The sequence below is a fragment of the Lactuca virosa genome, chromosome 5, assembly GCF_052849685.1.
Source record: "Lactuca virosa cultivar CGN04683 chromosome 5, Lactuca_virosa_CGN04683_v6, whole genome shotgun sequence".
Classification (NCBI taxonomy): Eukaryota; Viridiplantae; Streptophyta; class Magnoliopsida; order Asterales; family Asteraceae; genus Lactuca; species Lactuca virosa.
Genome location: NC_136430.1, coordinates 112653114 through 112660653, shown reverse-complemented (window position 1 = coordinate 112660653; position 7540 = coordinate 112653114).

Sequence of the window (7540 nt, the reverse complement as noted above, 5' to 3'; positions counted from 1 at the left end):
CCGAGGTACGAACCCCATGGTCAATAAGCCGTTGTGCCAATCGCTTGGCACTATCAAATGTAGTGGGGTTTGAAGCCAAAACATTTCCCTGGAATGGTGGCATCAGCCCCCATATGTATCTCTTTATCTTCTTTCCCTCTGTATGAACCATGTTGGGACAGAGGGCCACCAGTTCACAGAACCTGGCGGTATAAGAGACTATGTCGGAGCCCTTCATGGTTAGGCTCCACAGTTCCTCCTCTAGTTTTTGGATTTCGCCCCTCGGGCAGTACTCCTCAATCATCAGCTCTCTCAGAGCTTCCCAGCCCATAGCATTAGCCACTATTAGGGATAGTGACTTGACATGGCTATTCCACCATGTCAGGGCCTTGTCTTCAAAGGTGCAAGCGATGAACTTGACCTTGCTCCCCTCTGGACAGGAGTAGATTTCGAAAACCGATTCGGTTTTCTCGAACCATTGCGAGAGGGTAATGACTCCGCCAGTCCCTCTAAAGGACTTGGGCTTGCAGTTGGTGAAGTCCTTGTAGGAGCACTCTCTCAAGCGCACAGGGATTTCACCATGAGTAGATTGAACAGGAGTTCCTCCTCCAGTGGAACCCGAAGAATGATATTGAGCCATGGCTGTAGCCACAGCCGCAGCTACAGCAGCATTTAGAGCTGCCGTATTGATTTGAGGAGCAGGTGGTGTCGGTGCGGGAGGATCGCGTCTTGTTGATTTACGAGGACGCATCTTTCAACTATAAGTTTACAAAGATGAAGATATTGATGAGAATTTAGTAGGAAAATTGATGAGAATAACTCATGGGCTAACTCTCCATAGTCCAACAGCACAATTGAAGGATGATTTAGTACTAGCAGATGATAGCAATTGGATAATAATTTCCATGAGATTAGATATCTGTCAATAATACTGGAATTACAGATGTAATGAGTTCGGGAAAAATGACCTAGAGGTAGGTCTTACATCAACCAAGATGGGAAAATTTTCACAGACTACTACCTAATCAAGACCTAACGGGTCTAAGATTTACAAAGATAGGAAATTAGACTAGAGTTTTTACACTAACTAGGTTATATCCAAAAGAGAAGTCGATGAGACTCTAACAGCGATGAGAACTACTAGAGTGAGTTCTTGACTCCGACAGAAGACGTTCTATGTCCCTCACGCGCCTATCAGATCTTGCTTGCTGAGCTCGAAGTTCCCTGACTTCAGCTTGGGTTTCAACAAGTTCCCTCTGCAGAACTGCATTGTGGACCTGAGTCCTTTCATGAGCAGACTCAAGCTGGCGAATGCGGACTGTGTTAACGCCAGCGTTGGCGTCAATCTCTATGACTCTGTCGATAGTCGCTCGACCTTGTTCCGTGTTCCGGGAAATCCTACGAACCATGATGGGTAGGACCCTGTCAGCCGAACCTCCCTCGGTGAGGTTGTAGAAGCTTCTGTCTCCATTATAGGGAATGGGTTGACCCTGTTTCTGACTCCATCTATTCAAGTTTGTGGCCCACAGAGGTGTGGGTCCTTGAAATGCTGGACGAGGATTTAGGTTTGGGTCCTGAGCAGCTGGGGGTAGGTTGTTGACTTCTGGCTCTGAGTCAGAATCATCAGAAAAGCCTTCAGCTTCGTGATCATCCAAAGGGATTGGGTGATCATCTTCTGGCTCTTCTCCAAGCCATCCAGCATTGCCGTTGTTGGGGTAGTACGGGTCTCCGGGGATATGGAATCCAGCCATGATATCTACGCGAGAAAAAAGGGATAAAGAAATAACTAAATAGACGCACTAATTAGATAATTATAAGATGATCTTTATCAGTTACTTCAACATTTGCGTAGTGCATACAAGTCATATGTAACCAAGACAGGATAGACCTTCGAATAAGTGACCCTAACTCTAAGCCCACAACCAAACAAGGAACAGGAAGTAAAGCAAAGATCACAGATTCTAAGTCTATGATATCCTAGATACATATAACCTTAGCGTATCCACTCAGCAACTATTGATATACTAATAAAGACCTTTAGTTCTCAGATAAGTAATTAAAGTAACAAAAAATACTCCTATAGTATTTTAAGTTTATGTTCTGTTCTACTGTTCTCATTGTAGTAGTGTTGGTAAGTTTTTAGACTTGTTGCAACCTCACAACCACGCTTAGGCACATGCTAGTCAACCCTCAGATAACATAGTTGATCAGGCTATATCTTCCCAGCTTTGACTATATGTCTCTAAGTCTACTTGTGCTGTCCAACAATCGTAATACTTTTGTTCTGTCCTAGTGACACTGATTTTAGTATGAATGCAAGTATGTATACTTGGTTAAATATTTTATTATTTAAAAGTATAAACTCTTTATCAGAGTATTTTAATCCCGCTGTGTTTATACTTCGTATATCTTTTATGGGTTGATACACTCGATTCACTATAAACAATGCTATGATACCAATCTGTCACACCCCAAAACCGGAACGGCGAAAACGTTCGGGGGTGGAGGACGTCATGTTCAGTATCACAACAATGCAAAGTAGTAAACAAGCAACAACATCATCCATTGCATTAATAATATAATTTCATACAAGTGTGTTCTGTCAAGTTATATAGACACCAAAAATATACATCAAAATAAAAGATGAGTCTTGAATGAGCTCCATCTTCTCAAAACCTGGCACCGGTACCTGTCTACTGGTGACCTGAGAATACAAGTTATTTTGAAAGAGTTTATCAGCTTTAAAGATGGTGAGATCATAAGTATATTAATGTCTGTATTTACGTGAAAGTGTTTGTAAGTCTGTAATTGTATAAGTTTGTAAAAGTTTGTAATTGTTTGAACTCCCCTAGAAAACCCTATGTTTCCTACTAAAAGTAGCCTTCTACCAAGGCATCTAGTATCTGTGTGTGTGTCTCTTGTAAGAGTGTGTATTTTCCCAAATCCGACTATCATTACCAAAAATATAGTTTTTACATTATTGTTTATTGTGTGAAGATCACAAAGTAAATGTAATGGGGAAATGAAATAGTACTGTAGTGCTGTATTAAGTAACTACTGCTGTACTAACTACCTTAAACCAATTGTTATTTAAAGTACCATGTGATCGGCCTGTATCCTGCTACCGACTCATAGAAAAACGACGATGTAAGACGTCGTAAGAAATGACGTTTGGTACCCGTAGACTTGCAAGTCCCACTGTAGCGAGCAGCAAGGTGTAGGATAGTCAATCCAGTATAGATCTATACACAAACTCATACGCTCTCCACTTAAGGAGATTCTGGATACAAAACGGTCATGACAGGTAGTGCCATGCCCCGTTACGTGGCTCACATAAATGTAATAATGTTCTAGTATATGTATGTGCTAGCTGTATTGTGTGTTCTCTCCCTGTCTAGCATGTATTGTTTGTTTCTCATCATAGTATGTTTCTCATCATAGTATTCTATTGTTTGTTTCTCATCATAGTATCTATTGTTTGTTTCTCATCATAGTATCTATTGTTTGTTTCTCATCTTAGTATCTATTGTTTGTTTGTTATTGACTCATGTATGAACTGACTCATTGTATGTTTCACTGTTCTAGTAATAGTATTAGTATCTCCCTAAACTATACCTATTATAGTTTACTAGTAATGTTGTTTGAATGTATGAACATGTTTGTGTACCTTTGCTACCCAAAGGTATTGAACTGAATGAAGTAACCTTTTATATCTATACACATATACATGATATATAACTAGGATTCAAACGACCTTCGGACAAATAACCTGAATACCCTAAGTCCACAACCAAACAAGGAACAGGAAGTAAGGTGAGCTATCAGTCCTAAGTCCTTTCAATTCTACTTATATAACTATATCTAGATAGATACACAGAATATAAGTTAAAAGAGTTTAATAAAAGTATTTGTTATGAAAAAGAGTTTATAAAACAGTTTGGTAACACAGTTTGAAAAGTAAGAAATCCACTTGTTTGGTAGTTATTAATCACATGTGATTGACATAATAACTATAATTGTTCAACTTGTATCCCCCCCATAAAAGCATTTAAAAAAATTTAAAAGGTTAAATAAGGGGTATGAACTCACCTGTAGTGAGTGGTTTGGATTAACGGATTGATAGAGGATGCTAAGTGTCAAGTGAAGACTTGAACACACACAAGAATCCTAGTTAACATATAATAACACATATATGTATCCAATTAGTCATTAAACAACTAATTAACCAAGTTAAGACATCCTAAGACATGTAAAACACCTTATTTAAGTGTTATAAGTACTAAGGATTGCATCTAAGGATTGTAGGACATTGCTATTGAGTTTGGGGTCCAAGGGTAAACTCTTTTGGAGTTTACGGTTTTGGGACCAACTCATATTGAGTTTACGGTCGTAAACCCATGAGTTTACGGCCGTAAACTCATGGTACTTTGACCATTTTGTGTTTTGAAGCTTTAAAGGTCATAAGAAGCATTTCTACTTCATGTTTAAGCCTTAGGAAATGTTTAGGGCACCATTTCACTCCTTTGTGGAGTTTACGGTCCTTGGACCACTTTTCCTTGGGTTTACGGTCGTAAACCCAAATGGTTTATGGTATTTTTGATGTTTTAAGTCCTAAGCACATCAAGGATGGTATCTAGACTAGTTTCCAAGGCTTGGTAAGGGACTAGGGCACACTTTGTCCCCTTTATTAGGGTTTACGGTCCAAGAACATCTTGGACCGTAAACACCTTTGATCTTGTGTTTCCTTATGTTTTCTAGATGTTTAGGAAGTGTAACAAGTCTTATAACACACTAGAGTAAGAGTACTTACTATGTAGAAGCTTGAAAAGGTGCTAAAAGTCCAAGAACACTAGTGTGTGTTCTTGGTGTTCTTGGTGAAACTTGAAGATCTACACATTTGGAATGATTTCACGGATGGAATCATGTAAGATCACTAGATTAAGTAAGATATCAACTTATTAGGGCTAGAAACACTTACAACGTTGAAGATCAATAAGGAAAATCGGATGATACTTGAGAGGATTTGAGTTTTGGATCTTGAAAAGTGAAAAAGTGATTAAAATGGCTAAGTGCCATATTTATACCCTTGGGGTTTACGGCCGTAAACACCTTGTTTAGGCCGTAAACTCCAAACTCTTGGAGTTTTGGGACATTATTGCTACACAATAAACCCTAGGGCATCCTCTCTCCTGTTATCTCCTGAAGTACTAGGCTTTAGGACACTCAAACTGACTCTATACAGCTCAAAAGTTAGCAGAAACTGTTTTGTCTTCTGTTGAAGTGAATGGTTGTACAGAATAGAAATTTCGGGTTGTCACACATACTAACAAATAACATAACTCTAGGACTACTCCCAACTGCATCGGGATGAATCCCGACATCGGCTTACCCGGCATCGGGCTCACCCCGACATCCGACCGCATCAGGCATCGGGCTCACCCCGGCATTGGACCGAAGCCCGGAACACATAATCATAACATATAAACTAGCATACATCGGGCTTGCCCCGGAACATATAATACATGGCATAATAATTAACATACATCGGGCTTGCCCCTGCATCGGGCTTACCCCAGAACACATAACACATAACACATAAACATGCATGAATCACAAAGACATCAAGCATTCATAACTACTTCTTGGGACCGCCCCGACATCGGACCGAAGTCTGGAAACATATAAACTACATCGGGCTAACCCCGGCATCGGGCCCGCCCCTGCATACTCAACTACCTAAACAGGCCGGCATTGGTGCCTTAGACCCGTTCCTACTGGAGGAAAACTCACCTCGTATGAATTACTGCTGAAAAACTGGGTGCGAAATCTCCGTCTGCTGCTCTGGCGACTCTCCGGCTATAATTTTCCATAAAGGTACTTAGTCAAAAACTGATAACTACTCTTAGGGTAAAATGACCATTTTACCCCTGGCTAAAGTCAACATCCTGTTCAACGTCAAAACCTAGTTGACCTGACTCGCCGAGTTGGTTGATCAACTCGTCGAGTCCCTATTCTTTCATCCGTTCCCAACCCGATTCTACTCGTCGAGTCTAGCAAGAACTCGACGAGTTCCCCTTCAATCATAACATTAGGACTATCTTCATATGGCTCGCCGAGTTCGTCCTTGAACTCGTCGAGTCCATCTTCATCATATGAGTGTGACAAGTCTATGACTCGCCGAGTTGTATGAACAACTCGTCGAGTCCGTCTTCATAGGTTGGGAGATTGCCTTGGACTCGCCGAGTGTGTTCATACCCTCGTCGAGTCCCATGGTTTCCAGGTACATAACTACATCTATTTTGTTGAGTCCATCCACTCTGGAATCCTCTAGATTCCTTCGAATCAGAAAAGGTTGGGGAGACCAAACCCCTGACTCGCCGAGTCCCATGAGCGACTCGTCGATTCGACTTATGTCCAAGTTTATAACTCGACTTCTGTTGTGCAAAACTCATCCAAAAGGTAGATCTTGGCTCCTAATGCCGATATTACACGTAAAGTCATGAAATTTACGTCCATGCATGGGTCCTTAAGCTCAAAAGACCCAAAATGAGGTCTACAAGATGCATGGGGGGTTCTCATGGTCATAATGTTGCACCTTTATGCCATATAACCCTTCCTAGGACCTAGATCTGAGATATGAACCACTTGGGATGTCCCAACACCAAGGACCAAGGTATTTGAGCCAAAACCTTCTTAATATGGGGGCAAAATAGATCTAAGAGAAAGAAGATCAAAATAACACTCAAAATAACCAAGGAAGCTCAAGTTCACTTATGGAGGGTTGGGGTTCCGGGGTTTAAGCTTTGGCGGTGACGGAGGCTGGAATAAAGGCCCATAATGTTGCTTAAATAGGGTGCAAACCCTAAATATTAGGGCTTCACTCAGCAACTCCTACTCGCCGAGTCGGTCCTCCGACTCGTCGAGTAGGTCACTTAATCCCCCCCGACCCGAAGTCGATCCTACTCGACGAGTTGGGCTTCTAACTCGCCGAGTCTAAGGGTAAAATATGAAATTTGGCTTGAATTTAAATGCGTACCTGAGACCGGGTGTTACACCATTGTATCATCAGACGAAGTTTCAGATGCATACAAAATAGGACTGGACAAAATCGAATCTTACATACAGTCCAAAGACCACAAAAACATGTTTAAACAACTTTTGGATGAAAAAGACAAAGAGCAAATTAAGAGGGTGTTTGGCAAAGCTTATTTAAAATAGCTTTTAACTTTTTAACTTATAGCTTATTAACTTACAGCTGTGTCAAAACGGAGTTTTTAAAAAAGTGTTTGGTTAAACTTATCCGGTGTCAAAACGCTATAAGCTGATAAGTCATTTTAAGTGTTTGGCAAAAAAACTTCTTATATGTGTAAAATTACCAAAAAGCACTTCCTTTTATATTATGACTTATTTTTCTTATTATAACTAATTTAACCAACCTTTTTTTTAAATTTAATTCTAATAAGATTTCAAAGATTCAAATTCCGAATTTTATGGATAATCGACTGATCAAAATTCAAATCAAAAAAATCAACACAACACAAATCCAGATAACCAAAAAATT